Source organism: Monodon monoceros, unplaced genomic scaffold (genome assembly GCF_005190385.1).
Source record: "Monodon monoceros isolate NGI ecotype Baffin Bay Population unplaced genomic scaffold, NGI_Narwhal_1 Super_Scaffold_22, whole genome shotgun sequence".
Classification (NCBI taxonomy): Eukaryota; Metazoa; Chordata; class Mammalia; order Artiodactyla; family Monodontidae; genus Monodon; species Monodon monoceros.
The window spans coordinates 41,299,594-41,315,388 of record NW_021703779.1 but is presented as its reverse complement, the minus strand read 5'-3'; the positions used below and the strand labels follow the sequence as shown (position 1 = coordinate 41,315,388).

The 15,795-nt window shown below is 44.6% G+C and overlaps 1 protein-coding gene across 10 annotated transcripts in view; it reads right to left on the bottom strand.

Annotated features, from left to right (window-relative positions):
• Window positions 1-15,536, bottom strand: part of JADE3 (jade family PHD finger 3) — a 149,411-nt gene extending 133,875 nt beyond the window's left edge. For 4 of the 10 annotated variants that reach the window (XM_029240044.1, XM_029240056.1, XM_029240045.1 and 1 more), the window contains exons 1-3: window positions 15,054-15,133; window positions 11,974-12,107; window positions 11,418-11,508 (exon numbers count right to left, since the gene is read on the bottom strand). The gene's annotated coding sequence lies outside the window, so the exon portion shown is untranslated. Of the gene's footprint in view, window positions 1-11,417; window positions 11,509-11,959; window positions 12,108-15,053; window positions 15,156-15,516 lie in introns of those variants that run through there. The other 6 variants (XM_029240046.1, XM_029240047.1, XM_029240053.1 and 3 more) reach the window with 4 other exon arrangements.
• Window positions 15,537-15,795: the final 259 nt, after the last annotated feature.

The window sequence follows — 15,795 nt, the reverse complement described above, 5'->3', positions numbered from 1 at the left end:
CCTTAGCATCTCATGCCCATCTCTGGGGTGCGCACTGATAACCGCAGCTCGCGCCCTTCTCTGGAGCTCGTTTAGGCGGTGCTCTGAATCCCCTCTCCTCGAGCACCCCGAAACAATGGTCTCTTGCCTCTTAGGCAGGTCCAGACTTTTTCCTGGACTCCCTCCTGGCTAGCTGTGGCACACTAGCCCCCTTCAGGCTGTGTTCACACAGCCAACCCCAGTCTTCTCCCTGGGGTCCGACCTCCAAAGCCAGAGCCTCAGCTCCCAGCAGACAAGCCTTTTGGGCTGGTGAGTGCTGGTTGGCACCTATCCTCTGTGCGGGAATCTCTCCCCTTTGCCCTCCACACCCCTGTTGCTGTGCTCTGCTCCGCGGCTCCGAAGCTTCCCCCCTCCGCCATCCGCAGTCTCCGCCCAAGAAGGGGCTTCCTAGTGTGTGGAAACCTTTCCTCCTTCACAGCTCCCTCCCACTGGTGCAGGTCCCGTCCCTATTCTTTTGTCTGTTTTTTCTTTTTTCTTTTGCCCTACCCAGGTACATGGGAGTTTCTTGTCTTTGGGGCAGTGTGAGGTCTTCTGCCAGCGTTCAGTAGGTGTTCTGTAGGAGTTGTTCCCCACGTAGATGTATTTCTGATGTATTTGTGGGGAGGAAGGTGATCTCCACATCTTACTCTTCCGCCATCTTGAAGCTCCCTCCTATGGATTATTTAATTTCTCCATTTTAATTGACTAAAGGCGAATGTCTCTGACAAGAAAACGTTTTATTAAACATGAGATAAGTATAATAATATATTTAATATGCCAGACATTGATCAGCATTTTATTCTTTTCTTAAATATTTATTTATTTGGCTGTGCCAGGTCTTAGTTGTGGCATGCAGGATCTTTGTTGCAGCATGCAGGATCTTTTGTTGAGGCATGTGGGGTCTTTTTTTAGTTGCAGCATGTGGGGTCTTTTTTCAGTTGTGGCATGCAGGCTCTGAGTTGTGGCACGTGGAATCTAGTTCCCTGACCAGGGATCAAAGCCAGGCCCCCTGCATTGGGAATGTAGAGTCTTAACCACTGGACCACCAGGGAAGTCCCGATCAGCATTTTATTCTTAATATGCCATCAATATAGGACTTCCCGGGTGGCACAGTGGTTAAGAATCCACCTGCCAATTCAGGGGACATGGGTTTGATCCCTGGTCCAGGAAGATCCCACATGCCGCAGAGCAACTAAGTCCATGCGCCGCAACTACTGAGCCTGCACTCTAGAGCCCGCGTGCCCCAACTACTGAGCCCATGTGCTGCGACTACTGAAGCTTGCATGCCTAGAGCCCATGCTCCGCAACAAGAGAAGCCATCACAATAAGAAGCCTGCACACCCCAACGAAGAGTAGCCCTCGCTTGACACAACTAGAGAAAGCCCACATGCAGCAACTAAGACCCAACGCAGACAAACATAAATAAATTTTTAAAATATGCCATTAATCCCACACAATAATCCCAGTGGTTGTTATTGTTAACTTCATTTTACAAATATGGAAACTGTGGCACAAAGAGGTTAAACTCACTCAAGGTTGCATAGCTAGTAAGAAGCAAAAGCAAGATTTAAACAATTTGGGTCTTTGTTACTCTATCCATTTCTAGCATTCAAACTCTAGCTAACTAGTTTTACCATGAATGGCAGTGTAATTCTAGCAATCTCACTCTCAGGTATTTACCCTAGAGAAATGCAAATTTACGTGCACACAAACACTTGCACATGAAGTTTTACAGCAGCCCTACTTTTAATCACCCAAAACTGGAAACAACCAAAATGTGGTTTCATATAATAGACTACTACTCTGTAATAAAAAGGAACAAACTATTTGATACACACAACTTGGATGAATCTCAAAAGCATTATGCTGAGTGAAAAAAAACCTCAAAATATTACATATAGTCTGACTCCATTTATGTGACATCAAAGTGACAAAACTATAGTGTGATAGAGCACAGATCAGTGGCTGCCAGCAGTTGGGGTGAGAACATAGTATGACTGAAAGAGGTAGCGCAAAGGAGTTTCCTAGGGTGGTGGAACTGTTTTGTACTTTGACTGTGGTAGTGGTTACACTGATCTATACGTGTCAAAATCCACTGAAATATACACACCCCAGAAAAGTCAATTATACTATGATAATTAAAGAAAAAGGCAACAGGTCGTCATCTTTTCAGTCAGTACGAATTTCTGTATTTCTTATTTACTCAAAATAAACTTTTACAGTTCTGTCACCAACACTAGGTTTTCAGGTTTAAAAACTAGAAGAGTTACATTATAATGTGAAGCAAAGAATCATTATTAGGCCACACATCCAACCTGAATGATGACAGTTACCCCTAATAAACATTCCTTAAAAGTTAAATGAATTTGGGTGCTTATTCCCTTAAATATAAAAATATTTCACGGGACTTCCCTGGCGGTTCAGTTGTTAAGACTCTGCGCTTCCACAGCAGGGGGCATGGATTTGATCCCTGGTCGGGGAACTAAGATCCCACATGCTGTGTGGCACGACCAAAAATTTAAAAAAAATATTTTTAAGTATTTCAGTAAACTTATTAGATGATACATTTGATATAGCAATTTGCACAGTAAAACAAAAGTAAGTAGTCAAAATTAACTTTGGGAAGGAGAATGTGACGGAATGAGAGTGTCATAAGGATGTCAATGGACAACCATGGCTCTAGTAAAAACTAGTAAAAACTTTTCAGTTTTTACTAGAATTCATTCATGTATCACTAATATAAGTAAAAATAAAAATTTAAAAAGAATTTTAAAAATCCTAGATTGAAATGGAGATGTTTCCCAAGTTGCAATATACTTCCATCCATGGGGCTTCCATTGCCTTCAGGAACCCCTTGGTTACTCCATTTACCAGGTCAGGCTTGTATTCTACTTAACACTTAGTGCCTCACTCATAGCACAGTGGGCACTCAACAACTATCAGCTGAACTGAAGTGCACCTGGAAATGTGGAGAATAAAAACAACGAACACATGGTCACTAACAAACTCTATGATCTAGAAAGGCTAAATCATGCTCTAATTTTGAATGAGGCCAATTATTATTGAGTGCTAACAACATGCTCAGTAGTTACCAAAGGCATACACAGAATTTTAGAAGAGAGCAAGACAAACATATAACATACTACCAGTGGTACAGAGGCTTTTAAAGCCTAAAATAGGCAGAACCCAAGCCAGAATCAATTATTTCTGGCTCCCTAGCCATAAAACTATAAAATTCAAGGGTTTGAAAAAAAGAAAAATAAGGGGAAAAAACTAACCTGTACTAAGTTTCTATGGGCTGCACATTAGACATTTGTGTAGATTAAAAGTTATTTGAGGCCTTAGGTTTCAGCTTGGTCATGTAAAGTACTGGGAGGTCATCATTTCCACCTTTACAAGAAAGAAGCTATATCGACTGAAAATCAATGACTCTTCTTGGACCTATCAGAGAAGTGAAGTCATAGGGCAAACCACCAACCCACTATCTGAAGAGACCGGTGCCTGCAGGTAGACACAGGATCCGAACATGTAATCTGGTAGGAAGATTAAACTAGAGATTCTGACAAATTACTGGAGGCCAGAGTATGGAATGTCATGAGAGTATGAAGCTCTTGGGCTCCACGTTGTGGGGGAGGGGTTTCCCATCCTCTTCCAAGTTTTACCAAAAGGAATCCCACAAGGTTCCTACAGGGAAGATCAGGAAAAATGTCAGAGAAAGCTTCCATGAAGGTGCTGTTTGGCTGAGGAAAATAGCACTCACTGTGAAATCCACCCAGACCCCTTTCCTTTATCTCTAGTACAGAACAAAAGGCTTAATTTTCGGGGGGACTTAAAATCTATGGCTTGAGGACACTGGTGGATACTCACTGCCGCTGGGCGAATGAACAGAGGAAAAAGAAAAAGAAGCTCCACCCCTGGAGAAAGGGCAGGAAATCTTGTGAAGGACACACTCAAGACCCAAGTTCCAGTACCTGCCTAAGTCTGAGGCTTAATCAAATCATCAGAGAACTCCCCCTCCCCCAGCAACCACCACCTGGCAAACCAGTTATGTGGTTAGTAACACTGAAATGCAACTGGGAGAGCTGTAAGAGACAGCTCTTGGGAAACAGCGCAAAGGAAAAACCCAAAGCCAAGCAGGAGTCAAAAAGAAGGTATCACTAGAGGAATCAGAAATCTCTGGTGCCCATAGCAAAAACAAACATGGAACACAGGCAGACTCCTGACTAGATTAATTAAAATCCCCACACTAAAGGCCTAGCAGAAGGAAACCTGTGTTCTTCTCCTGCCCATGTTCAGCTTTTAACAAATTTATGAGGTATAATAAAAGGCAGGAAAATATTCCAAATGCCAAAACAATCATCAGATCCATATTCAGTATGACACAGAAGTTGGGACTATCAGAAATAAGATCTAAAAGAATTATGATTACTGTGTAATCTAATGGAATTAGACTCTAATGGAAAAGGTAGACAATATGCAAGAGCAGATGGATAATTTCAGAAAAGAGATGTTAACTGTGATAAAGAATCAAATGGAAATGCTCAATAAAAAAAGAGTAAAAAACCACCATGCTCAACAGTAGAACTGACACAAACAAGGAAAGAATCAGTGAACATAAAGATCAAATTTGTTGATCAGGTCAATAAAAATAAAATAAAAAGGGACAAAAGGGAGAAAAAATAGAACACAGCATTCAAGAACTGTGGGACAATAACAAACAGTATAATATATTTGTAATTGGAACCCCAGAAGGAAGAAAAAAAGAGAGAATGGGGCACAAGAATTATTTGAAGAAATAATGGCTGAGAACTTTCCAAATTAGTGACAGGCAACAAACCACAGACACTAGAAGCTCAGAGAATACCAAGCAGCATAAATATGAAAAAAACTAAAAGGCCACACCTGGGCAAAGACAAAGAGACTGAAGGAAGCCAGAGGAAAAAAGGCAAATTAGCCATGGAGGAACAAAGATAAGAATTACAGCAGACTTAACAGAAACCATGCAAGCAAGGCAACAGTGGAGTAGTATGTTGAGAGAGGAAAAAAACTCAACTCCGAATTCCATATTCCATGAAAATGTCCTTTAAAAGTGAGGAAAAAAAAGACTTTCTCATACAAACAAAAACAGAATTTACTGACAGCAGATCTGGCATAAAAGTTAATGTTAAAGGAAAATTCTTCAGGCAGAAAGATTATGAATAAGATGGGAAGCTGGATTAGCATAAAGAAATGAAGAGCGTTGGAAAAGGAATAAATGAAGGTAGAATATAATGTTTTATTTTCAAAATGTTTGAAAAGCCAATTTCCCAGACACCAGCCAAGGGCCAATCTTGCAAGCAGGCCTTCTAAAGACAGCAGCCTCAGGCCTGCTATGTTAACTCTTTTCAGCACAAGAGGGTATATATTTAAAAAAAAATCCCTACAGCTAGCATCGTACTTAATGGTGAGAGATGGAATGCTTTCTAAGACTGGAACAAATGAAGGATGTCCTCTCTCACCTCTACAACTCTGATAAAGAAGAAAAAATAACAGTACCCATATTACCTGATTTCAAGAATCCTATGAAGCTATAATAGTCAAGACAGTGTGGTAATGGCAAAATGACAGGCACAAAGATCAATTCAACAGAACAGAGAGCTCAGAAATAGACCCACACAAGCATAACCACATTTTGACAGAGGTACAAAAGCAATTCAATGGAGAAAGGACAGTCTTTTCAACAAATGGTTCTGGAACTACTGGACATCCATATTCAGGAAGATGAACCTTGACATACACTCATTTTCATGGCTGGTAGGAATGCAAAATGGTAGAACCACTTTGGAAGACAGTTTGGCAGTTTCTTATAAAAACTCAGCAATCCCACTCCTACATATCTACCCAAATGAACTGAAAACTTATGTCCACACAAAATATTTATTCAGCTTTATTCATAATAGCCAAGAAAATGGAAGCAACCAAGTTGTCCTGAAACAGGTGAATGAACCGTTGTATTCCATACAATGGAATACAATTCAGCGATAAAAAGGAAAAGGCTATTATTTCACATAACATAGATGAATCAAGTAAAAGAAGCAAGACCAAAAAAGGCTACATACTGTATGATTCCATTCATATGACATTCTGAAAAAGGTAGGGCTATAGTTAAAAATTCAGAAGTACACTATTCTGAGGCATTTCTAGGAAACAAAACTGGCTGGATATATTTTTTAACATGGATAGTTCTGACCAGGTCAACTTGCGTAGGAGTTCATGGAAGTTCACATCACCATAACCATATACCATCTCTTTTTAGATAAATGTACTTAATTTTTAAAATAGGGTAATATATTCACGTGGCTTAAAATTCCAAAAGTATATATAAAAGTTTATGCAGTGAAAAGTCTCTCTCCCACCCTCTACCCAGGCCATGTATGCCCCAAAGCTATCAGTGTCTTGAATATCCTTCCAGAAATATTTTATGTTTATGTAAGCAAACATTTACATATTACTGCCCCACTATCTATTTTATACAAATGGTAGTATACAATACACATTGTTCTGTTTCTTGCTTTTTTTTTCATTTTGTACATCTTGAAGATCATGCAATATCAATGTAATATTCTACTGTATAATCAAGTCTTGATTGATCCTTAGGCTATAACCACTCTTGCTATTATAAGCAATACTCCGAGTAACACGCAAACATTTGTTGAATTCATTCCTGGAAGTGTTTTCTGGTTCAAATGATATGTGCATTTATAATTTTGATGGCTATTTCCAAGTCACTTTTTCTTTTTTTAACATCTTTATTGGAGTATAATTGCTTTACAGTGGTGTGTTAGTTTCTGCTTTATAACAAAGTGAATCAGCTATACATATACAAATATCCCCATATCTCCTCCCTCTTGCGTCTCCCTCCCACCCCCCCTATCCCACCCCTCTAGGTGTTCTCCCTGTGCTATGTGGCTGCTTCCCACTAGCTACTCTACATTTGGTAGTGTATATATGTCCATGCCACTCTCTCACTTCGTCCCAGCTTACACTTCGTCCCAGCTTACCCTATCCCCTCCCCATATCCTCAAGTCCATTCTCTACATCTGCATCTTTATTCCTGTCCTGCCCCTAGGTTCTTCAGAACTTTTTTTTTTTTAGAATCCATATATATGTGTTAGCATACGGTATTTGTTTTTCTCTTTCTGATTGACTTCACTCTGTATGACAGACTCTAGGTCCATCCACCTCACTACAAATAACTCAATTTCGTTTCTTTTTATGGCTGAGTAATATTCCATTGTATATATGTGCCACATCTTTATCCATTCATCTGTCTATGGACACTTAGGTTGCTTCCATGAGCTGGCTACTGTAAATAGTGCTGCAATGAATATTGGGGTGCATGTGTCCTTTTGAATTATGGTTTTCTCAGGGTATATGCCCAGTAGTGGGATTGCTGGATCATATGGTAATTCTATTTTTAGTTTTTTAAGGAACCTCCATACTGTTCTCCATAGTGGCTGTATCCATTTACATTCCCACCAACAGTGCAAGAGGGTTCCCTTTTCTCCACACCCTCTCCAGCACTTATCGTTTGTAGATTTTTTGATGATGGCCATTCTGACTGGTGCAAGTCACTGACTTTTAAAATGTCAGGGATTTTTCATTTTTAATTTTTATCCTAGGAGGAAAAAAAGGAAGCTGAGATTCTATCACCAGGCAATTTTCTAGAGAAATGTACAGCTCTAAGATGTACAAAGTGAGCCTTCTATTCATTTTCCCACACATGCTTCCTAGGGTCCAGTTGCATTTTCATGTAATGTATTTCAGGCCACAAGCTGGTTGTAAAGCCTATTTCAGGTGTGTAAAAGGTGTTACTTCTAAAATCTTCACAAGCAAAAGCCAAAGGCTGACTCCCCAAATTACTAGTCACTGGCCACTCTACAGCACAATGGTGGATTCTTCACTGCAACCACAGGGAGATTTTAAAATCTTGACCAAATAAAACATATCTACAGAGAATCCTTTGTCCTTATTATAATGCCTAAATAAGGATTTCTTCTCTTAGGTAAAACTAAAGGTTATGAAGAAAGGATGCAAATGTTTCTCTCATCTTTCAGGTGGTGATGGATTCCCAATTAACCGTCTTTTTGCTTGACTACAAAACCTAGTGCAGTCTAGTACACTACAGTTTTTGTGATAAAGCTTGAACGGGAGGTTGAGGAAACCCAGGGGCTCCTTTGATAATAGCCACACAAGATCAGTGAGCAGCCAAGCCATTCATGATGGTATCTACATCTAGAGCCACACTGTCTCCCTTTGGCTTCCTCCTAGAAAAACCATCACTCAGCTCCACACTCGATAGAAGAGATGTGGCATGATCATATTACTTAGTCTCAAGAATACACTACATTTACAAATGAGCATTTAAAATGATTTATCAAAGGAAAAGCTGTTATATTCATTAATAATTATTATGCATTACTGTGGTAATGGTCCCCAATTTTCTCACATCTCCTTATGTCCACACCCTGGAGGGTCCCCTCCCACAACGACTCTGGGCTTGGCCACGGAAGAACTTCTGTGGTTTGGCTGATGGGACAATATCAAATGTGACACAAGCAGACACTTGAGAAGTGCTTGTGCACTGGTGCTTGCTCTCCCTTGCTACTCTTTGTGCCTTTGAGACCACGATGTTAACAAGTCCAGACTAGCCAGCTGGATGAGAGACCACTTGGAGTGGGGATGAGCCATCCCAGCTTAGGGCCTCCTAGACCAACCAGCCTGCCAACTACCAAATGTGTGAGCGAGGCCATCCTAGATCATCCAGCTGCCAGCTAACTACCCTCCCTGCCAAAAAAAAAAAAAAAGAAGGAAAAGCTAATTGACATAGGCTACTTCAAAGTAAATATGTTTGTGGTCCACTACATATGGAAAGGGGAAAAGAACACTGATTTTCCCTATGAAGTTTACTCTGCACATAAGAAATAGTTTCAAACAGAAAAACCTGCAGTACCTGGATGAGAATAAATAAATATATAAGTATTGAAAAAATTCATCAGTCTTCCCAGATTCTCACAAATGCACTGTCTGCCATCACGGATGGCACACACCAAACACACACACACACACACACACACACACACACACTCCACAAAAAATTTCCACTTAGTCACTGAAGCATCTTTATCATGATATATTTAAGCCAAAGTCTTATATATTCAACAGTTCCATTTCTAACATGAACAACAACTCAGGTTTCCAGGAATCACTTTTTCCTTCAATTCTACTTTTTTTCCCATTTGACAGGGCTTGGTGAAAGCTGAAAGAGCTCCCTTAATGCAGCCTAAAAAGCATCAGATATAAGAGCCCAATTAAACCTCCTTCTAGAAGCATTCTACAGGACCAGCTTCTTCCAGCATCACAGCAACTCTTTTTAGCCATGTTAATGGTGGGCAGTAAAAATTGTTTAAGATCTACACATGGGACTTCCCTAGTGGTCCAGTGGTAAAGAATCCGCCTTCCAATGCAGGGGACATGGGTTTGATCCCTGGTCAGGGAACTAAGATCCCACATGCCGCAGGACAACTAGGACCGTGCACCACAACTAGAGAGTCTGTGTGCCTCAAACTACAGAGCCCATGCGCTCTGGAGCCCGCAAACCACTACTAGAGAGAGAAAACCCACACGCTGCAACTAGAGAGGAGCCTGCGTGCCGCAACAGAGGATCCCGCCTGCCTCAACGAAGCCTGTGTGCCGCAACTAAGACCTGACGCAGCCAAAAAAAAAAAAGATCTACACATTTAGGCCAGAAACACTGCCTCTATTGGATCACAAAGTGGGACACTGAAAGGGAAATGACTCTCTTAAACCGCTTTTGTTTAGGCCTCACTAGATGCCTTTCTGGATTAAATAAACACACACTCAGAAAAACACCTTCCAGCAGCCTCCCCCAGTCCTTGGAATAAAACACAAGCTCCTTAATGAGGTCCCATAAGGCCCTGTCAATTTTCCCCTGCCTATCTCATCTCTTTCCCCAGGTCCTAGCCAAACCTCTGTGGATTCTTTCTACATCTCTCTCCCATCTCAGTGCCCTTACAACACCTGTTGTTCCCTCTGCCTAGCAATCCCTTCTCTCTGACTTTTACCTTGTTTTTTCCTGCTCATCCTTCAGGCTCCAGGGCACCTTGCTGATCTCCCTCTCAGAAGCATTCTACCTCTTACTTGCTGTGTGACCTTAGGCACGTTACCTTTGCTTCACCTCTTTGAGCCTCAGAAAGATACCCTGTGATAAGCACTTAACACAGTGCTTAGCACACAAGAAATGGTTAACAAATCATCGCTGCTGTTATTGCTATTATCTCACAGTAATCTCCATCACAACTCAGTACAATTAGTAATTAGATATTTATTTGCAGAAAAATAGAAACACCTCCTTGGATTTCACCTTAATACCTAGTACCTTTCATGCTATTCCCCCCATACTGTATTTTTTGAAGGGAAGACGAAATGAATGTTTACACAGCAATTATTTTTATTATTATTATTTTTTTTGCGGTATGCGGGCCTCTCACTGTTGTGGCCTCTCCCATTGCGGAGCACAGGCTCCGGACGCGCAGGCTCAGCGGCCATGGCTCACGGGCCTAGCCGCTCCGTGGCATGTGGGATCTTCCTGGACCGGGGCACGACCTGTGTCCCCTGCATCGGCAGGCGGACTCTCAACCACTGCGCCACCAGGGAAGCCCAACAGAGCAATTATTACCTTAATTAATTATTATCTCGGAGGTGTGGTTTGGCAGATGAAGAAATTGAGGCATGGTGAAGTTAAGTAACTGGTCAAAATCAAGTGGTGGATTAAAATGCAAGTTGGCATGACCCCACAGTCTGTGTTGGATATGACACCAAAGGCTTCCCTAACCTCATGAACCTTGTCATCTAAGAGCAGCAAGCCTCAAAAAAGATGGATCTTCACATTCACATACTTCCCAAATGACTCCCAGGTATCTAACTCTTCAAATCCTCAACCAGCTTGCTGTTCCAATTACCCCTGTAAACCCCTTTAGCACAATACTCTTCCCCTTGATTGAGGTGATAGATTTCCTTACTACCTTTCCACTGGATGTTGAGCTCTCAAGGAGATGAATATCTTTCACCTCTTATACCCCTAGCAAATATATGCTTGCTAAATAAATTAAATGAAAATGTTCGAGAATATATTATAGGTGCAAAGTTGGGGGAGTGGTGGAATGGATTTTCATAACTATTAAAGCTTGGCAGAGCTAAGAACAAACGACGAAAATGCTGACAAAAGGGGAGTTTACATTAACCACTTTTACAATTGATACTGATTTCTATATTTAGCACCAGAGATTCCATGTAATTTAAAAATCAGTGCTTTACAGCTTTAGGTAGATTTCACTCACCAATGTTCTGCTGCACCCCACAGCTGCACCTGGGCCACCCTCTGTGCAGATGCCTTTGACAAATACCAATCTCTCAATGGTTACTCTCAAACTGTTCATAAAAAGAAACAGAAAGAGCAAATGATAAGGCAAATGGGAACAAACTGTTAGTAAACGGTGACCTTGACTGAAAGGAATAAAGGAGTTCTTTGTACTATTCTTACAACTTTTTTTCTAATTGTGTCAAAATAAGAAGTTTTGAAAATCTAAAAAAAAAATTTCCCAGGAGATTGCAACACACAAGGTCTAGTGTACTGGCCATGCTGGTACCATATTCTCTTGTCAGCTGTTCCAAAAAACACACTCCAGACTCGGGTTTCCTTGCCTATCAGCCAACAAAAAGCCCCTTAGGTAACGGGGCTCAGCCATGGCTTCTGGGTTGGGACAGAGATTAAATTATTTACTGCTTGAAGAGCACTAATGAACATATAGGTATCTCCCATTGGAAAATGCCCCAGTACTATTTCCCCACACCAGGCCCCCTACTTTCCTCAGTCGGCTACCTTTGAGTTCTTACTTTCTTTTTCCCAAGCTCAGCTATAGGGTCAGGCAAATTCTCCCCAGGACACTTCTTGCTCACTGTCCCCGGCAAGAGAAGCACAGAGGCAATTTCAATGGTAAGAGCTTTGCTGCTGTTGTCTATGGAGAGATCTACAGAAAGGAGACAAAAATAACCATGGGGGAGTCACAAAGATTCCAGAAAACAGAAAACTCAAAGCTAGTAGTTACTTGGTCTGTAATGACCACTTGCTAGCACCCTTTTATTCGTTCATCACTTCTACCTACTCATCCTAGACCTTCCCCACCCCACAAACCAGAATGCTTCAGCTTTCCCAGTCACTGTAAGTGGAACAACAAGTAGAAACTTGTAAACCATTCAAGTGTCCCATATTAGCCATTTCAGCAAAGTGCCACATGGGTGTCACCCAATACTCACCCCTCACTTATAAGGTGAGATAAGTAAAGGTCACAGTAAGTTATCCCCTGATGAGAGATTTTCTTAATGTAAACCAGCATATGATCTCTACCTTCCTCAGCTCCTGTTTTGTGTAAGCTCTATGAGAAGGTAGGTACATTATGTCCTATGATAATATTCAACCTCTGTATCCCTGATCAAGGCTTGTTAGAGTCCTTTGTAATGCCATGTCTTCAAAAACACCCAATGCCTTCTGCCTCCCCCAAAATACTTGCTTAGTTCCAGCCAGACCTCAAAGTAGCGTGCAAAAAGAAGAAATGCTTTCGTGTAGCTTAGGGTAGGAATGGGTTGTTAGGATCAGTGGAACACAAAGGAGGGAAAAGACAAGCATTACCAAAGGAGATCATACTCAACCTACAGCCTTCAACATCCTTTGTTCTTAAATATTTCAACTTTTGCTAACTCATACATCTCAACTATGATGACAGCCCTGCACCATCACCTTTCTTGCTCCTGGGAACTCTCTACAGGTCAGAAGGTGGGTCCCGGTCACCCCTAAGGCTGCTTCCAAGTCACTCCCGGAGGCCAGATGATCACAAACACTTCAGGTAGGAGTGGAAGGCCCTTCTTCACTTTCCCCTACCTATGAACAAGATTCACCAACTCCTACAGGCGAGAAGGCATTTACCACACTGCCAAGGCACAGCAACACGACTCAGAAAAGTGGGAGAACGAAAGTGTGGGTTCTAGAACCAGACCAGGACCCCTGAGTATTCCAGAACTGACTGGATGAAGAATGCAAGAAACTGTCAAGGCACCAATACTGGGTTAAGAGCACTTCTCTAGCAAACAAAACTGTAGAGAAGAGCATAGTTGAAGAAAAGGTGTCAATGATGGTAGCCAAGACTGAGATCTCATGTAATTCTCTCACCCTTGGAGAGAGTCATTATCCTTTTACAGTTCAAGTATTTAAATTTAGAGCTCACTTTAAATGAAAAAGAAAATGATATGTTATAGAGGTAGAATACTCCTAGGCTAAACAAAAGAGAAAAAAAAACACATTTTCACTTATCCAGAGAGTAATCACATGATACTATAAAAGCATGAGAACTACACTATTCAAAAGGTACAGAGGCCTGGGATCCACATTCCCATTGTTTACAGATGTTATGAAAGTATTAAATAAAAATGCGATGCTTTGTTCAGGCCGACTCCTTTCTCACACCCCGCCTTCACCCCCAGGCTGACAAGAAATGGCTGCAGGGAAGGTATTTAAGAGAACTACTCTGAGAAAGTGGATTCTGGGTTGCTTAAACTAAGCCAAGATGTTGTGCAACCACTCTTTACCTAAATTATTTTCCATTACTTTGCCAGTTTTGAGAGAAGCAGACAGTTATCTTTATCAGGGAATGAGGTCGCCTTTCCCTCCAGGCCACTGGAATCACCATCAACACGGTTTTGATTTCTTACACAATCAGACGGCAGGGGGGGGGGGGGACGCGGGGGGGGGGGGACGACACGGGGACCTCATCCTCAGCTTCACAGATCAACGGATCTCACATCAAAAACAATCTCTCGAACATCTGAGACCATGGATTTCCTTGCAACTCAGAAATCCAGAGAAGCGGCCAAACAAGTTTCTTGCCAAATGCTTAGGAGCTGCATATGTCCCAGGGCTACACAATGATACCAACTTTTAAACATGCCTTCACATACCACCATTACGGTCACACACTCGAAATCCCGCCCCCCCTTTCCTCCTCACAAATAATAAACGCAGGTTGCCCGGTGCAATTTAAAGCCAGACTTCACCGAAGCAGTGGCTCTGAAAAGCGAGAGAAAAAGATTGGAGGGAGGCTATCTTTTTTTTTAATCGATTGCCCCACGGCGGAGGGAATAAAACCAACTCGATTGCTGGAGAAAAGTTAACTTTGCCTTGCCCAGCGATGGGAAATTTTTCCCATAAGACTGGCAAAGCCCTCCCGTTTTCGCCACCCCCGCCCCCGGACCGCCCGGCGCTCACCGCGGATCCGGACCCGGAGCGCCGGAACAATGACGCGAGGGGGAGGGAAAGTTCGCCAGCCCGCGGGGCGCCCGGGCTCACCGGGGACCTCGCCGCCACCCGCACCGCCCGGCCCCCAGTCTCCGGGACTCAGTTCTTCCCGCCCCCCAACATCGAAACAGTCAGGGCGCGCCCCCGCTCCCCGGAGCATCCGGCCCCAGGCGGCCGGCAGAGCAGGTCCTCCCGCCGCGGGTCTGACCCCGGGAGCCCCGAGAGCAGGCAGTGGACCGGGAGGGAGGGGGCGCCAGGATGGGGCACCGGAGGGAACGGCCGCAACAGTTATGGCGCTCAATTCCTGCCCGAGTGTAGCCGCAGCCGAGCCCGGCCGGGCGCCCCCACCACCCCTGCCCCCGCGCCGGCCACCCGGCGCTGCGCCGGCCGGCCGAGGGACCACCGGGCACTTCACCTCAGCCCACACACGCTCTCGGCCCCAAGGCGCTGGGGACGCCAGAGGCCACCGCGGTGAGGAGCCGAAGCGACCCAGAGCGCGGCGAGGCTGGGCCGGGACGTTGCGCTCCGCGGCGCCCGTTTCCACTCCCCGAGGCCGCCACTCCCGCTGCCCACACAACGCGACGCCCCCTAGCCCGCTCGCCCCGCGTCGAGCCTCAGTGGCGCCTACCTTTGCGCAGCTCGGTCGCCGCTCCTTCCCGGCTCCACACTCGGGCCCGGCAACGTGCCTGGCGAGTCGGGTAGGGGTGGTAACCGCCCCCCGAACCGCTCGCTTTCTTCTCTCCCCTCCCTCGCACCTGCCCCCTAATCTCCTCCCCACCCCCGCCCCCCGCCCCCCGCCCCGCCACGGGATCCGCCGGGGCCGCCCCCAGTGCCTCAGCTCCCGCCCTCGGCCCTCGCCCGCCCGGCCCGTCAGGCCTCAGCGCTGGGCAGGCGGTTGGGCGGCGGCGGCTGCAGCGGCTGAGGCGGCGGCGGCGGCGGCTGAAGCGGCGCGGAGCACTATTGTATTCCTGACACTGTGCGCTCCCACGCTCCGCCTCTTCCCCTTCCTTCCTCCCCCCGTCCCCCCCCCCCCCGCGCTCCACTCACAACCCCCCCCCCCCGCAGCCAACCGCTGTCCGCGCTCGCCCTACCCGACTGGCTCCCCGCCGTCCGCCCGCCGCGCGCTCTTCTGGCGGGCTGGGCGCCGTCGCTACCGCCGCGCGCCTCGAGGCTCCGCCCACTTAGTGCTCCCGCACCCGCGGCACTGGGCTCCAGGTGGGTTCCTCTCTGCTCCTGCTGGGCGCGCTGCTGTCGGGAGCAGCCTCAGCGCCTCTAAGGGCCGGAGACGCCGACGACGGGGAGGTTCCTGGGCCGTGTTGAAATACTACCTAAGCTTTTCATGGCCCCTTTCAACTCTAAAGTTGTGTAAG